Below are 18,451 nucleotides of genomic sequence, written 5' to 3' on the forward strand. Positions count from 1 at the left end.
CCAGTATAATACCCGGGATCGGTATGTAAAGCCGGCATGCGGGATTATGGCCATCAGTATACCGACAGTGGGTTTCCAACCACCGGTATACCGGCAGCGGGGCGAGTGCTAGTAAGACCCTGAGGAATGCAGGGACACATTTAACACCAGCATAATACACACTTTTTTCAAAGACTTACCAAAACGTTTACAATATGTTTTAAATAACCATTAACCTCCAAAATGGGGTTTTCAGATATAACTATGAAGGTAAGATATATTGTTCAATATTATCCTTCAATAAGGAGCAGTATAATTTTTGCTGGTTTTGTTTCTATTTCATTGTCTGGTTTTGGTTTTGGATTCTTTTTTGCCAAAACCGCCACACATGTTTCGCTTTTGGTTTTGCGTCTGTATTTTTTTTTTAAATGCTTAAAACATCTAAAATCATGTTTTTTAGGCCTGTTTTGTTCCTACTGTATATTTAACTCCAATAACATTCATGTCCTGTCAATTTTGACCAGCCCGCTACTCAGAATATTGTTTTCACCAACATTGGTTTAATAAACTATGCGACCCCACTTTATGTTTTTACATATTGCCTGAACCTGAACACACTGTGACTCATTTCGCTTTTAAAGGAGGTGCCATATGATGCCTCTTAAGCAGATCCAAATATGGCGGGGAGATATGGTGGAAAGAATCAAGTCCCGGCTCGGATCCACTCGGAATGGGTAAGTTCGGGTTGGTTTGATTTCCTGGAAACCAAACTCATTCATCTCTAGTTCTAAGTGGTATAAAGTGTGCGTGGATGGCATGGTGTCCATGCCTGTCCATCTCTGCTGTAAATACGGTCCCATAAAAAATGATGGTGTATGCAACAAGCAGAGGGAGCACTGTTCTACCTTAAAGGCTGGCTGTAGCCTCCGCCGGGCCACTTAAACACTCCCAGACCTGAGTAATAAGTACCCACCCCACTGTCGTGCCCATAGTTACAACAAAATTTGCTGAAGGGAAATCTGAATCTTGAGGCCACCCACAGTGCAACTATGATACTTAAAAACACTACTTGTAAAAAAATACAGAATAAAGTACAAGTTATAAGAACTTTCTACATATAACAGCAGCAGTTAATGAAAAAAGAGTAGTACTGTACAGTAATGTGCATAACAAAAATATTCAGAAATGTAATAACAGAAATTAGGCAGCAGTTCAGTAGTCACATATGAATGCTATAATTAGAAAACTAGTATGTACATACTGTTTATGTAATAAAATGATAAAGACTAAGGGCCAGATGTACTAAGACTTGAAAAGTGATAAAGTGGAGAGTGATAAACTACAAGCCAACCAGTTCCTGTTATTTTTCAAACAGGGCCTGTGACATGGCAGTTAGGAGCTGATTGGCTGGTACTTTATCACTCTCCACTTAATCACTTTTTAAAGCTTAGTACATCTGGCCGTAGGCATAAAGAAAGACTAAGGAATAAAGTCCCCCACATTAATATTAAGGGGCAGATTTATTAAATCTGGTGAAGTGATAAATTACACGGTGATAAAGTACCAGCCAATCAGTTCCTAACTTCCATGTCACAGGCTAGGTTTGAAAAATAACAGGAGCTGAATGGCTGGTGCTTGATCACCTTCCACTTTATCACTTCACCAGGCTTAATAAATCTGCCCCTAAATTCATTTTATAAATTTATTACTACTCTTGTACTGATACCCCCAAATTTAATAAAAGTAAGCAAATATAAAATTGTGTTATTACTTTCACTAGATTGGATCCAGCGGGTGTGAAAATCAGGACAACTGGAATCCCATTCCACTAATTGCTCAACTGGCTTTATTATAAAGTTTTACCTCCCAACTCTATTGCAATCAGCAAAAGACCCTCCCTACCACATATTTAGTACCAGAGGAATCTGGTACAATTCAGAAAAGTGTACAGAAAAATGTTCACCTGATGTGACATCAGTGTATCAGTCTTAACCAATAAATCCACCCAGTATATCTCTGCAAAGTAAGGCCCAGATATATCAAGCCATGGAGAGTGATAAATAGCACGGTGATAAAGTACCCGCCAATCAGCTCCTAACTGCCATGTCACAGGCTGTGTTTGAAGAATGACAGTTAGGAGCTGATTGGTTGGTACTTTATCACTGTGCAAGGCTTGATAAATCTGGGCCTATAGTCTGCAAACATGTCATTCTGGGGAGGGAGGGGGGATGAATCAATTACTGCCCAATTAGCAAGGGCGTAAGTTCATCCCAATCGCTGGGAAGCAAGTTAGAATTTGGTGCCCCCCCCCTTTAAAAAAAGGGAAAACAAATATGGTGTGTATGTGCGTCTGTGTTAGTGTATGTGTGTGTCTATGTTAGTGTATGTGTGTGTGTGTATAAACACACACGACTTACATAATTATATAGATTGTGCTCTCAGCTGGTCTACAGGGACTGAAGCCTGCAGTGAATTGGCAGGACTCCAGCTACTGTATGCTGTGATTCAGACATCTGCGCATGCAGAATCAGCGTTCACTGTCAGGTCCCATCTCACAATCCATAGAAGTGCACCATCACATGTTACAGTGCAGACTGAGCTTTACCAGACATTGGCCATCCTGCCCCCTATTGCAGGTGTTAGCATGTCCTCTGGGACAGTGCTGATTAACTCTACAGCAGCAGGTGCACTATAGAGGTGCTGATGTACATGCAGGTGCCTTTCAGGGCTTGGAGCTCGATGGCAGGCACTTCCATTGTCTCTGGGAGTTATACCCCTGCCAATAATCATAATATTGTATCGCTACTTACTGTGGCAATACATTTCATCGCAGGGACCATAATAAATGGACAATGCAAATCATTTCCTGGACAGGCAAACTTATGCATATGAATATACTGCCTAGGCTACTTTCCATCTTTCCATTACATGTCCTTTCCAAGGTACTCTATTCCTTTCAGTTCAGACTGGCTAATCTCTGGAAAGGCGTAGATAACAAGGAGGGTATTGCACAAAGTGGGTGGTATCATAAATTTGAAAATTTTCTTTTTTTTTTTACTCAGGGAGTTCTTTGGCCATCCAATCTTCTGTCTAAATTATGGGTTTACACAGATTCTGAGCAGATATAATTAGTTTTAGTTTGCTCACTGGTGTGGATTCCATGGACCTGCATACTCCTTCAACTTGGTAACTTTCAGACATTAGCATTATGCGTTATTTTTCTCTTTTATTGTCACCGTCCCACCTGCTACTGTATCTCCATTGTGAGACAATCTAAACTGCACCTTTGTGAAATCATACAGAATTTTCCCCATGGAACAGGCAGGCTCTAATCTTTTTTCTAGATATTGCTCTACTGTGATCCTTTCCCTCTTATGCAGACATTAGGGAAATATCTCACCTCCCTCTCACTGTCTCCACTAATATGTTCAGTTACACAGCTTCTATATTACTATTAGAACACCCCCCCCCCCACACACACACACACACACACACACACACACACACACACACACACACACACACACACACACTTCCTATATCATATATGACTCTGGAGTCTATACAGTACTTATGCTAGAGGATTATTATCTACCTCCATCTATCCACTTTGGCTTATGTGGGAGCTTGGCATGGTGGGTGACTCTAGGGGCTGACACTTGGAAATAAAGATGGTCCATTCTGGTAATGTCAGCATCTTCAGACACTATGAGAGAAAACTCTTTTAAAATCTACCCCATCTACCATGATGATGGTATCTGTTCCAAAGTGCTCACATAAAATCTGGCCATCCTTCTCTGAGTTATGTTGGAGGGGATGTAGTCAGATAGATACTCTGGGCCAAATGTAATAAAGTGAGAGTTTCAAAAAGTGAAAGATTTGGTAAGGTTTTGCAGTTTTTTTTAAAGTGGCAATCATTTACACTGCAAGATCAACCTGGTATTGCAGTGTAAATGATTGCCACTTTAAAAAAACACAAAAAACCTTACCAAATATCTCACTTTCTGAAACTCTCACTCTTACATTTGGCACTCTGTACCACTGGTTTTGGATGTATTCAAAATTGACACCCATGTGGACAGGTGTACAACAGCCCATTGTTTACTATTGGTCACTATCATCACCGTTCCACTGCATCTCATTACTTCTTATTAACTAGGCCTATTACCAATGTCTCAAAACACAATCAAAAGATCACATGGCATATAATTAATGCAGTAATTGTTCAGATCGTGCTTAATTGGGAGTCTGCAGCCCCACTTTCTTTCTCCTCCTTAAAAGTAGCAATTTTATTTACTTAACCAGCTAGACAGCACAAAGTCCATGTTTAGTAAGCAGCTTTGCTTCACATGGGTTTTCATAGCAACCTTCTGCTTCTTACTGCTTCTCCTGGTCACCATTCAGTGCTTCCAGAGTTCATTTGACTGCTGCTTATCACATGACAAGTAGTTAATAAGCCACCCCTGCAATACTTGGTGAAGTGGACTGATAAACCATAGGCAGTTAAACTGTGCCTAAATAAGGAGACACCTTGATGTAGTAATTACAGTATAATAAGGATACAAATAAAAACAGCACCATAATGAAGTTTGTTTTGAAATGTTATTTTAGTTACTAAAGTATACAAATGCAACAATTGTATTTTGATAGTAAAAGCAGAAAACATAACTTGTTTTAATGAAGATTAGTCAAAAGTGAAAAATGTTGTATTAAAAGAAAAAGAATGATGACAATTTTATTTTTCAACAAATATTAATGAGAGATGTAGAAGTTTTCACTTGCAACAACTGAATCTCTTCTCGTTATACTAAGAAGAAGCTTTTGTCTGTTTCACATCATAATTTTCAAGTTGAAATATTATTTATATATTTGTGCAATAACAATTTTGTATTCTAATATTTATGTTGTTTATTAGATTTTACTTTACTCACCATTATATTAAAAAATGTGAAAAATACAATTAAACTTTATAAATCACTACAGTAAAAAAATGTATTCACATTAATAAAGAACCCATGCTTAATTGCTATAAAAAAAATGGTTTCAAATATCATTAATCTTGCTTCGTACATCAATCTTCAGTCATTGAGAATAGCTTTTTTTAATTTGATGTTGTATAGATTGTCAACATGACTTATAGTGCTATTAGCATTATATACTGTAGTGTAGACTTTTTATGCAGTAATCATTAATATCCCTAAATGTCATCAATAAAAATAAAGGTAGTCATTTGCTTTGACTTATTTCATACCTGTCCTTCATTATAAAAGGTGGTTGTTATAATTCTGTTCAATGTGCAATATATGTCTGCTGTTGCAATTAAACTTAACACAAGTGAAACTCCAGTATTCCCCTGAATACGTGCTTAAGGATTAGTTAAAAAGTCTATTCTTTCAGGATGATAACAGAAAAAGTTGAGAGTTTATAGGCTCCCATGTTTTTGCATATCTATCTATCTATCTATCTATCTATCTATCTATCTATCTATCTATCTATCTATCTATCTATCTGTCTGTCTGTCTGTCTGTCTGTCTGTCTGTCTGTCTGTCTGTCTGTCTATCCATACAGTACTTCATTGGTAAACTAAAACCATGATGCAAAATTCCATTTATATGTGATTTTGAACCAGTCCAAACTTGTTTAGGAAATAAAGTCTGTGGCTGCACTAGCATAGCATTACAGTATATAGGTTGGGCACAAATCCCAGCAGTCAGTATCCAGATGGTCAGAATACAGACAGCGGCATCCTGACAGTCAAAAAACTAATGAATCCCTGAAAGTATTTTAACCCTGACCCACCCCTCCCACAGCCTAACCTTCCCCATGCAACCTAACATTAACCTCCCCCATCACTGCTGCCTAATCCCACCCCTAGTGCCTAACCCAAACCCTTGTACTTATCCATAAGATTCTGTCAGGATTCCACTGTATTGGTATAGTGGAATTCATAGTTTAGAAATACAATTTAGGGGATATGTATCCAAGGCTTGATACATCTTCCCCTTAGACAGCAGATACTCTGCTTTCTTGTTTGGATGCAGCCAGTTTAATGCCTCCGTACGGCTGGTGGGAAATTGTGGAACGGCAGCCCATAGGTTACTATGGGCTAATGCCATCTTAAAATGGCATTAGCTACTGAGGTCAAACTCTGCTTTCATGTTTGGAATCAGCCAGCCTAATGCCATACACTGCCATCAGGTTGCTCATGCATCAGTGGATTCCAGCATTAATCATTTTGTAACAGTAGCCCATAGGTTACTGTGGACCTATGCCATCTTCGGTGCTTGGCACCCAGCATGCTTATAATCAAACAGTGAAAATAATAAAATTGGATGGCAATGGCAGCCAATACAGTTGTGCCTAACCCCTAAATTCACACCTACACTTGATTGTTAGATAATTTTATTTACAAAAGCAATTGTGAATGTGATAAGCTAGTAGAAACTCTGGTAGGAACTCTGACATTCACCGGCATCTAGTACAGTATTTATAAAAGTGTCAATGCATGTGCAGACATCCATCCAACCTATCAAAAATGTTTGAACTTTTCAGCCCATTTGAAAAATGTGTTCCAAGAATCACTTTAAGACACATTTGAGAATTTCTAGTTATTTGCAAACTGAATGGAAATCCTGAGAGCACTTTACATATTTAAATAGTTCCTGTTGCTGAATTGTGCTAGCAGCTTGGACAAAGATGAACTTGATGGTCAACTTAACTGTTCCAATACTGCTATCAAAACAGTCAAATGATAATATAATTAATGTAAGCACATAACTAAAAATAAAATGTATTAATAACTTTTCTTTTTTTAAATCATAGTTTCATTAACATAATATTGCATAGAAAATTGTGATATTTTGCCAAGCTTCTAGCCATGCTCTGTCTCCGAAAAGTAATTTCTTCAGGCTCACTTCCTGTACAATATGTATTTCTGCTAGGAAGCTCTCACCTATAGCTCTGCCTAATATTTGTGTGTTCAGTGAGATGAGAATGCCCTGAAATGTAATTGGTTGCTGCAGAATGACCATATAAATAATGTTCAGCTGTTTGGACATTTCATGCAACAAATTGTTAGTTAGAATTTGTTGCAAAATGCCACTAGAAATATGTATGCAGTCAGAATGTTTACTGAGCAGAAAATAAATTAGATAATCCTGGCAAGATATATGTGTTTTTTACCAGTTGATAGGGTGTAATGTAGGTTAAAGAGAAAATGCAGGTGAATTCTAAATCACCTATTTAAGAATGGGAAGATAAGATTAAACTATAACTTATGGAAAGTGTACTATAACTTTCCATGTTCCTGCTTTGTCTTTCTGTAGGGGATATAGCAAATACATTTTTAATGTTCTAAAAAATGTGAACAGTGATATAACACATTTATTATATACACAATTCAAAAGTGTTTCCACTTTAAATAACCCTGCAATAAATTCTTCTTTTTCATAATTATAGTACTTCGAGGACTTTCCTTCTCCTGTGGCCCCAACAGTTACTTGGTTTACCAGGTCCTCACAAATAGTGACACCAAGGGATGGGAGGGGTACTAATTACTCAGGTCTGATAAAGGGGACCGGTGGGGGCCCAGGTCACCCCTCCCCCTTTCCTTGCAGTAGCAGCAGCAGCTTTTCTCCTCAGCCTAGCACACGCTGCACACATGCTGGGTTGCAGTGAGACCAGGGAGGCGCTTAAAATACAATTTTTTCTGTATTTTTTGCTAAGGTTGCATGGCCTCACTTCTTGTGATTTGGCCACACCCCCTGAAAAGTACCTGGACCCAGCCAGGCTTTCTACTGCCCTGCTCTCAATAGGACCTACTGTATGTCAGTCATTTCATCTTCTATGTAGAAGGATCAACTGTGTTGAATCTCCCTGCTACAGTATAAAGTGGCATCAACTGTGTTATTGATACTGTAGTTCTCCTGACTGCGTCTATTGATGAATAAAGATAAGGTGAATGATAAGGAATCAGTGGAGGGGCCCCATGCCAAAGTACTAATATTGGAAAGAGTGAGGATACAGTACAGGGGATATAAAAATGGAAAAACACATTTTTATTTAAAGTAACTAATATATGCTAAAGATAATACTTCTATGTAGATTTAAGTGGCACGGCACACCAGATCCCAGCTTCTCCTTACCTGGTCTGACAGGTCTGGCCCTCTGTAGGTAGGTGCCAGTCTGCTACCTGCCTCCATACTGTGCTTCTCTCCTAGTCTTCTATGCCCCGCTTAGGTATGGGCTCCTCACTCTCTTCTGGGATTGTATTTGTAATCATATGACACACTGATGTTACACATGCGCCAAATTTAAATGGCCTAGGCTACTTAAACCTCTCTGGCAATGTGTATCATTGAAAAAAGAGGGGGTTTAGACTGCACACCCTAATTTAAACATAATAAGAGGTCCAATCATGCTGTAGGTCACCCCTCCCCCTTACCTGACAGTAGCAGCTGCAGCTTTTCTCTTCAGCCTAGCACATGCTGCGCACATGCTGGGTTGCAGTGTGACAGTGTAAAATGCAGGTGCAGGAGAAAGAAAAATGCAGGAGCACACTCTAAGCACTAAGATTACTGATGGTCAAAATCATTTTGAGAAACTCTTACAAGTAACTTGGAGTATAATTGAAGAGTTTGGCCAATAACACAGGTCCATCCACTGCATAAAGGAGAACTCCATCAGATGGATACCTAGCATCCCTAATTCTAACACATTATATTGTTGTATCTACTGTAGGTCTCTCATTCAAACAGAAACACTTTCAAATGCACACAATTGTGCATAGTTGTATACTGTCTCTGTACTATGAACATCCTCCCACAGCTCCTACTCTCCGTATTGGGTTGTGCTCACACCTGACACTTTGTTCTGTGACCTAAGATCTTTGGCAGAATTCTAAAGCAACTCATATCACAATGAACATCTGTCAGCAGAACAGAAGACCAGTATTATTATTATTATTATTATTATTATTATTATTACTATTATTACTATTATTAACTTTTATGCCACATAGTCTCTACAGCTCCATACAGAGAATGAGGGTAAATACACCATGTCATGTGTGTATATATAATCACCTGAGTACAATTTTTTTGTGACAGATGTTTTACACAACCGTTCTGAGTACAAAATCAAAAATATCTTCAAATGTCTTCAAATTGTTAGTTGTCCATATTTATTTAATAAATTGTCAAAACATTATGGGCCTAATTCAGAGTTGATCACAGCAGCAAATTTGTTAGCAGTTGGGCAAAACCATGGGGGTCATTCTGACCTGATGGACACTGCCGTTTTTCGCAGCGCAGCGATCAGGTCACTACTGTGCATGCGTATGCACTACAATGCACAGGTACATTGTTGGGGTACAAAGCCGATCATTGCTGGGTGATGGATTTAACAAAGAATCCATTCGCAGAGCCGATCGCAAGAAGATTGACAGGAAGAAGGCATTTATGGGTGTCAACTGACTGTTTTCAGGGAGTGGTTGGAAAAATGCAGGCATGTCCAAGCGTTTGCAGGACGTGTGTCTGACGTCAATTCCGGGACGGCTGAGTAAGTGCAGACCTACTCTGAAACTGCACAAACTGTTCTTGTACCGCTCAGCTGCACAGGCGTTCGCACACTTGCAAAGCTAAAATACACTCCCCAATGGGCGGCGACTATGCATTTGCATGGCTGCAAAAAGTAGCTAGCGAGCGATCAACTCGGAATGATGCCCCATGTGCACTGCAGGGGGGGGGGGGGGGGCAGATACAGTATAACATGTGCTGAGGGCATTAGATTTGGGTAGGGTGTGTTCAAACTGAAATATAAATTGCAGTGTAAAAATAAATCAGGCAGTATTTACCCTGCACAGAAACAAAATAACCCCCCCAAATCTAACTCTCTCTGCAAATGTTATATCTACCACACCTGCAGTGCACATAGTTTTGCCCAACTGCTAACAAATTTGCTGCTGCGATCAACTCTGAATTACCCTCTATGTTGTGAAAGTCATGACCTTTGTACATATACAGTAGGTGATGGATGTGACACTACATTGCTTGGATGGAAAACAGGCATATACTGTATTCAACCATGTGCATAGTTGTACGTTTGTATTAAAATCACTTCTATATGTTAGCTTGGTTTGCTACTAAACATCATCATTAATGTACACTTACACTAGCCATATACTAGGTGCAAAAGATACACATAAAACAGGCATATTTGCCCTTACATCCTACTCTGTAATAGTCCGCTGTTTCAGCAAAACAATCTGGGACAATCATGTGACACATTTTGCTCTGTCCATCAATCAGTGTCTTGCTTATTCCTTAGGCTTAGATGGTAGATGCCATAAAATAGCTGTAAGGATTTAAGGCAATTTATTTTATTATCTTGGGAAATTTTGAGCCTGAAATCTGGGGGGAAAATATTTAAAGATACAAATTTCTAGAGACAAAAACTAGAAGTATTCTGGTGACAAACCATATAATAGCAAAGTGTCCCTAATGAGTACAATGCATTACTTAGCATTGACAATAATTTTTTTTATATCAGTGACAACTATGCTTGAACTACTCTACTCAGCAAATAAAGAAAGTTTGATAATTGCTTTCCTAACATTTGTTCCCTACACCTTCCTGGTGGGGAAGATATAATAAAGATTGCCCAACCATTAAGAAGTATGTCAAATGAATATCATATGGCAAAGTGAAAACAACAGCCCTTAAAAAATAATTGGAAACCCCATTCCCTCAGTGTGAGTTCTTGTAGCACAAAACCACACAGCTAAGTTGCTGATGGAAAAAAGTTTATTGCAGTGAATGGCATGCTTGCACTTAACTCAAATATCTTCAACTATTTAGAGCTGGACTAATCAAATTATTACCACATAACGGGGCATATTTACTAAAGGATGATTTTCATAGATTTTATCCTTTTTAAATTGATGAAAAGCTATCTAAATTAATATTGGGTTTCAGGGGCTACAACACACATATATTAACAGATTATTTTTTATATTCATTTTTAAATATTAGTACTGTATATGTATGTTTTAGCCCCAGAAACACAACATCAATTTAAATTGATTATTCATAAATTTTAGAGTGCTAAAAATCTATGAAAATCGACCCTTAGTAAATATACCCTAATTTTGCAAATCCTCTACCAAACCCTTGGCCATGGTGCGTTGTTCCCTGTAAATAAGAAAATCTGGTTTCTCTGCTTTTTTATGTTATAGCCTAGGAATTGGCCTGTTATCCTTTTATACAGGGATAAGCAAACCTGCAATGACCTCATACCTTCCAAATGTACCTTTTTGGTAGGTACAGTACCTTTTTTTATGGTCTGTACCAATTTTTGCCTCTCCAAACTTCCATTGAAAGTATAGGAAAGGGGGCATGGCCATGCCCCCTTTACCCATGGTCGCGCCCCCTTTCCTAATTTGTACCGGTTTTCATGTGTAAAATGTTGGAGGGTATGTGACTTGCCACAGTTGATGCAAATATTTAGTTCTTTTGTGTGGAAGAAACAACTGCACATCCCTCTGCACAGAAAGAGATGCCCCTCATAAAAATGTTCCTACTTTCTTTCATTTAATAGTCTTGCGCCATAAAATGATATCAAATGTTTGCCTTCATTATTATAAGAGAATTCCAAGTTACAGGTGACATTACTGGTCTAGGTTTTCTGTAATTGTCTTACACATTTTGTCAATGTGACTCCATCAGATCTGTAAGCAGAGCTGTCCTTGAGCAATTTGGTTAAGATTTTAGCTGGTGCCCCTTAAATGGGAGGTTGTCATTGCCCTGTACAGCAATGTGGCCTTAGTCATTCACCTATATATCCTATTTACTGAGAGCCGGCTCTAACTATTGGATTTTTTTATAAACCTTTAGCAGTGAGTGTTTTCTCTAATCCTGGAAAAAAAACGTCCAAATATCTAATACGACGTGTTGAGTATGAAACTGTAACATGCGTGGGGTGAGGCAGAGCCTTTCCTGTCATACTAACGTTTGCACCAGAGTTTTTACTGTATAAAGTATATGTATAATACAAAGAATATGTTTGAAATATCTTTTTTGTATTATCCTAATCATTGTTATTGCCAAAACTCTGGATTAAAAAGTCTATGGCAGGTAACATAGTAACATAGTAACATAACATAGTATTTGAGGTTGAATAGAGGCAAATTGCCCATCGTGTTCAACCTGTGCAGTGCCTCACCTTGCAATCTTTTCCGCACCTCTCAGATCAAAACTCACAAAATTTCCAGGGGTTTATACTGCTGCACCTGTGTATAATGCCTAGATGTACCCTTTGGCTCATATATTGTGCATAAATCTGGCTCTGGTGCTAGCTAGTGCCTCCTGAGCTTAGCTCACCGCACGTCCCTGGTATGAAATGCCGGCGGTCGGGATGCCCGACAGTTGAAATCCCGTCAAGGAGCAAATAGCATAAACCTCCTCCTACCCTAAGCTAACCCTCACTTTTAAGTGCCTAGCCCTAAGGCTTCCCTCCCATCCATGCCACACTGCTGCACCCCTCTGTGATGACGTTACATTTAGGTGGAGTGTTGCAGACCTACAGGGATGGTTCATAGAGAGCTGATGTACAGAGAAGGCTTGTTTCTTAGAAGTCCTCTCTGTGCATCAGCCTGATGTTGTTTCACAGACTGGTGCAGCTCTACAGGTATTGGCGGTAGGAGCCCGGGGTGGGCCCCCCTCTCTGTTAGGGCCCGGGACACCAGTCCCCACAGACCGCCCCTGATGGCTGCCCTGCCTCTCTGGCAACGTGTATCATTGAAAAAAGAGGGGGTTTGGACTGCACACCCTAATTTTAAACATAATAGATGTGCAATCATGCTGAGACTTGTAGAAAGTCACCCCTCCCCCTTACCTGACAGTAGCAGCTGCAGCTTTTCTCCTCAGCCTAGCACACGCTGCGCACACGCTGGGCTGCAGTGTGACAGTGTAAACTGTAGGTGCAGGAGGAAGAAAAATGCAGGTGCACACTCTAAGTACTAAGATTACTGATGGTCAAAATTTTTTTGAGAAACTCTTACAAGTAACATGGAGTGTAATTGAAGAGTTTGGCCAATAACACAGGTCCATCCACTGCATAAAGGAGAACTCCATCAGATGGATACCTAGCATCCCTAATACTAACACATTATATTAATGTATCTAGGTCTCTCATTCTAACAGAAACACTTTCAATGCACACAATTGTGCATAGTTGTATACTGTCTCTGTGCTATGAACATCCTCCCACAGCTCCTATTCTCCGTATTGGGTTGTGCTCACACCTGACACTTTGTTCTGTGACCTCTGATCTTTGGAAGAATTCTAAACCAACTCATATCACAATGAACATCTGTCAGCAGAACAGAAGACCAGTATTATTATTATTATTATTATTATTACTATTATTAACTTTTGTGCCACATAGTCTCTACAGCTCCATACAGAGAATGAGGGTAAATACACCATGTCATGTGTGTACATATACTCACTTTAGTACAAATTTTTTTACAAAATCAAAAATATCTTCAAATGTCTTCAAATTGTTAGTTGTCCATATTTATTTTATAAATTGTCAAAAAAAGTATGGGCCTAATTCAGGGTTGATCACAGCAGCAAATTTGTTAGCAGTTGGGCAAAACCATGGGGGTCATTCTGACCCGATGCACGCTGCCATTTTTTACAGCGCAGCGATCAGGTCACTACTGCACGTGCGAATGCACCGCAATGCGCAGGCGCATTGTACAAAGCGGATCATTGCTGGGTGATGCATTTAATGAAGAATCCATTCGCACAGCCATTTACAAAAAGATTGACAGGAAGAAGGCGTTTATGGATGTCAACTGACCGTTTTCAGGAAGTGGTTGGAAAAATGCAGGCATGTCCAAGTGTATGCAGGGCGGGTGTCTGATGTAAATTCCGGGACCGGGCAGGCTGAAGTGATCGCAGCGGCTGAGTAAGTTCAGACCTACTCAGAAACTGCACAAACTGTTTTTGTAGTGCTCGGCGTCACAGGCGTTTGCTCACTTGCAAAGGTAAAATACACTCCCTAGTGGGCGGCAACTATGCGTTTGCACGGCTGCAAAAAATAGCTAGCGAGCGATCAAGTAGGAATGAACCCCTATGTGCACTGTAGGAGGGGCAGATACAGTATAACATGTGCAGAGAGTGTTAAATTTGGGTGGGGTGTGTTCAAACTGAAATCTAAATTGCAGTGTAAAAATAAAGCAGCCAGCATTTACCCTGCACAGCAACAAAATAACCCACCCAAATCTAACTCTCTCTGCAAATGTTATATCTACCACACCTGCAGTGCACATGGGGTAATTCCAAGTTGATCACAGCAGGATTTTTTTTAGCAGTTGGGCAAAACCATGTGCATTGCAGGGGAGGCAGATATAACATCTGCAGATAGAGTAAGATTTGGGTGGGTTATTTTATTTCTGTGCTGCTTTATTTTTACACTGCAAATTAGATTGCAGATTAAACACACCACACCCAAATCTAACTCTCTCTGCACATGTTATATCTGCCTCCCCTGCAGTGCACATGGTTTTGCCCAACTGCTAAAAAAAAATCCTGCTGCGATCAACTTGGAATTACCCCCATAGTTTTGCCCAACTGCTAACAAATTTGCTGCAGTGGTCAACTCTGAATTACCCCTTATGTTGTGAAAGTCATGACCTTTGTTTGCACAGGTGATGAATATGACACTACATTGCTTGAATGGAAAACAGGCATATACTGTATTCAACATGTTCATAGTTGTACGTTTGTATTAAAATCACTCCTATATGTTAGCTTGATTTGCTACTAAACATCATAATTAATGTACACTTACACTAGCCATATACTAGGTGCAAAAGATACACATAAAACAGGCATATTTGCCCTTACATCCTACTCTGTCATAGTCCGCTGTTCCAGCAAAACAATCTGGGACAATCACATGACACATTTTACATTGTCCATCAATCAGTATATTGCTTATTCCTTAGATGGTAGATGCCATAAAATAACTGTATGGATTTAAGGCAATTTATTTTATTATTTGGGGAAATTTTGAGCCTGAAATCTGAGTGAAAAATATTTCAAGATACAAATTTCTAGAGACAAAAACTAGGAGTATTCTGGTGACAAACCATATAATAGCAAAGTTTCCCTAATGAGTACAATGCATTACTTAGCATTGTCAATAAATTGTTTTATATCATTGACAACTATGCTTGAACTACTCTACTCAGCAAATAAAGAAAGTTTGATAATTGCTTTCCTAACATTTGTTCCCTACACCTTCCTGGTGGGGAAGATATAATAAAGATTGCCCAACCATTAAGATGTATGTCAAATGAATATCATATGGCAAAGTGAAAACAACAGCCCTTAAAAAATAATTGGAAACCCCATTCCCTCAGTGTGAGTTCTTGCAGCACAAAACCACACAGCTAAGTTGCAGATGGAAAAGAGTTCACTGCAGTGAATGGCATGCTTGCACAGTTGCACTTAACTCAAATATCTTCAGCTATTTAGAGCTAGACTAATCAAATTAATACCACATAACGGGTATATTTACTAAGGGATGATTTTCATAGATTTTATCCATTTTAAATTGATGAAAACCTATCTAAATTAATATTGGGTTTCAGGGGCTATAACACACATATATTAACAGATTATTTTTTATATTCATTTTTAAATGTTAATATATGTATGTTTTAGCCCCAGAAATACAACATCAATTTAAATCGATTTTCATAAACTTTAGAGTGCTAAAAATCGATGAAAATTGACCCTTAGTAAATATACCCCAATATTGCAAATTCTCTACTTAACCCTTGCCCATAGTGCATTGTTACCAATAAATAAGAAACTCTGGTTTCTCTGCTTATTTTATGTTATAGCCGAGGAATTGGCCTGTTATGCTTTTATACAGGGATAAGCAAACCGGCAATGACCTCATACCTTCCAACTGTACCTTTTTGGCAGGTACAGTACCTTTTTTTATGGTATGTACCCATTATTGACTCTCCAAACTTCCATTGAAAGTATAGGAAAAGGGGCGTAGTCACGCCCGTTACCTATGGTCACGCCCCTTTTCCTAATTTGTACCGGTTTTTATGTGTAAAATGCTGGAGGGTATGTGACCTGCCACAGTTGATGCAAATATTTAGTTCTTTTGTGTGGAAGAAACAACTGCACATCCCTCTGCACAGAAAGAGATGCCCCTCATAAAAATGTCCCTTCTTTCTTTCATTTAATATTCTTGCACCATACAATGATATTAAATGTTTGCCTTAATTAATATAAGAGAATTCCAAGTTACAGGTGACATTACTGGTCTAGGTTTTCTGTAATTGTCTTACACATTTTGTCATTGTGACCCCATCAGATCTGTAAGCAGAGCTGGCCTTGAGCAATTTGGTGCCCTAGGCAAGATTTTAGCTGGTGCCCCTTAAATGGGAGGTTGTCATTGTCCTGTAGAGCAATGTAGCCTTAGTCATTCACCTATATATCCTATTTACTGAGAGCCGGCTCTAACTATTGGATTTTTTATAAACCTTTAGCAGTGAGTGTTTCTCTAATCCTGGAAAAAAAACTCCAAATATCTAATACGACGGGTTGAGTATGAAATGCCAGCGGTCGGGATGCCGGTATTCAGGAGACAGACAGCAGCATCCCGACAGTTGAAATCCCGAAAAGGAGCGGAAAGTAGCATAAACCTCCTCCTACCCTAAGCTAACCCTCCCTTTTAAGTGTCTAGCCCTAAGGCTTCCCCCCATCCTTACCCTAACCCCCATGGTGGTGACTAAACCTATCTCCCCTCCCCGCACCCTACAGCTTTCTTCTCCCTGCAGCTTTACCCTAACCCACTGTGTCAACGATTGGGAGCCTGACGGTTGGGATTCTGGTGTCCATGTCCTAGCCTTTTCGGGATTCTGGCGTCGGCATTCCGTCATGTGTCGGGATTCAGTTACAGACCAAATGAACACGAACAACCCATGTCTCAATGCATTTAGTCATCTGGCACTTCATATGTCGATTGGTCTGGAACAGGATGCAATTAGTACAGGATCTTTCTTATTGCCAATAATTTAACAGTGGGAGTGCTCTTTTAAGATAATGACATTGGATTGGTCTTTATCCAATGAGGAGATGGTGGGTGCAAACCAATTACAGCTCCAAATGTACATCTATCCTATATAATTGCTATCAAATATATTAAGTTTAGGATAGATGTATCACACCATTATCAAGAGTTTTTTCATATTTATGTAAGTTATTATTAATGTTTGTGTTATTGTATACAGTTATCATGGTGGTGATTACTTCACTGATGTTCATCAGCACGTGGAGAAATGATGATGTGATTTTACTGCGCACCCGCCCTGATACAGTGACCAGCTTCCAGTGACCAGCTGCATGTGGTGTCTTGTTTGGGATGCAGCGTAAGGTCTATTTTATATGTGTTGAACTCCTGGTAGCAGTGCGTGCATAAAAGCACTGAAGTGTTGAGCTTAGTGCCTGTGATCTTTTTTGGCTCTGACTGGAATTTGTTATATATACTAATACCTCACTCTTCCTATCCTGTCCTCTACTCTGTGTTGCCCCACCCCCTTCTCTACTGTTCTGCCCCCTCCTATCCCATCACACCGCCAGGGCCACATTAGGCCTTGGGGGTGCTTGGAACACTTAAGGAGTATAGCAGATTGTGCATACCTCCCAACATGACGTATGCCAGGGGAAACAAAATGCTCTCAATCTGGACTTCCCTCTTAATATATGATTGGTGTCACCTGTGTTGAACTATTGATAAGAAAGGATTTTCAACACAGGGATTGCAGTCATAACTTAAGAAGGAAGTCGAGGTAGAGAGCATTTTGTCCCTCATGGAACGGGTCAAGGTGGGAGGTATGGATTTTGTACTGTATATAAAATTTATATTACATTTATATTACATTTAAACTAATAGCTTAATATTGACTGGGTACTGTTTATAGCTCCACCTAATTGAAAGACAACTATTTTATAGAATGTTCTTGTAGTGGAACAAAGACAACTTAAACAACCTTAAAAGACACATAGATAACTAAAATCTATAATTTATCTTGTCAAATGCAAGAATAGCAGCAGCCATTTGTTCCCGCCGCCTTTTATCCCAGCTGCTCCAACAATACACTTTCACCAAATTCTCCCTCAACTTCCACTTCTTCCCTCTACATGGTTTTCTTTACTTCTATTCAATGTCATGGACAAAACCAGTGTTGTGGCTGCCAATCAGAAACTACATGGTAACAAAATATGCAATTGTGTCCACCATTATAGAACTGAATGGAAGGATGGCAGGTATCCTACCCAATACAAATAATTTTCTTATTCTTCTCCAGAAACTCTTCTGCTCAGTCTCACCAATGAGTCCAATATGGATGAAGTCACATTTCCACTAAATAAAAAAATGC

Source organism: Pseudophryne corroboree, chromosome 1 (genome assembly GCF_028390025.1).
Source record: "Pseudophryne corroboree isolate aPseCor3 chromosome 1, aPseCor3.hap2, whole genome shotgun sequence".
Classification (NCBI taxonomy): domain Eukaryota; kingdom Metazoa; phylum Chordata; class Amphibia; order Anura; family Myobatrachidae; genus Pseudophryne; species Pseudophryne corroboree.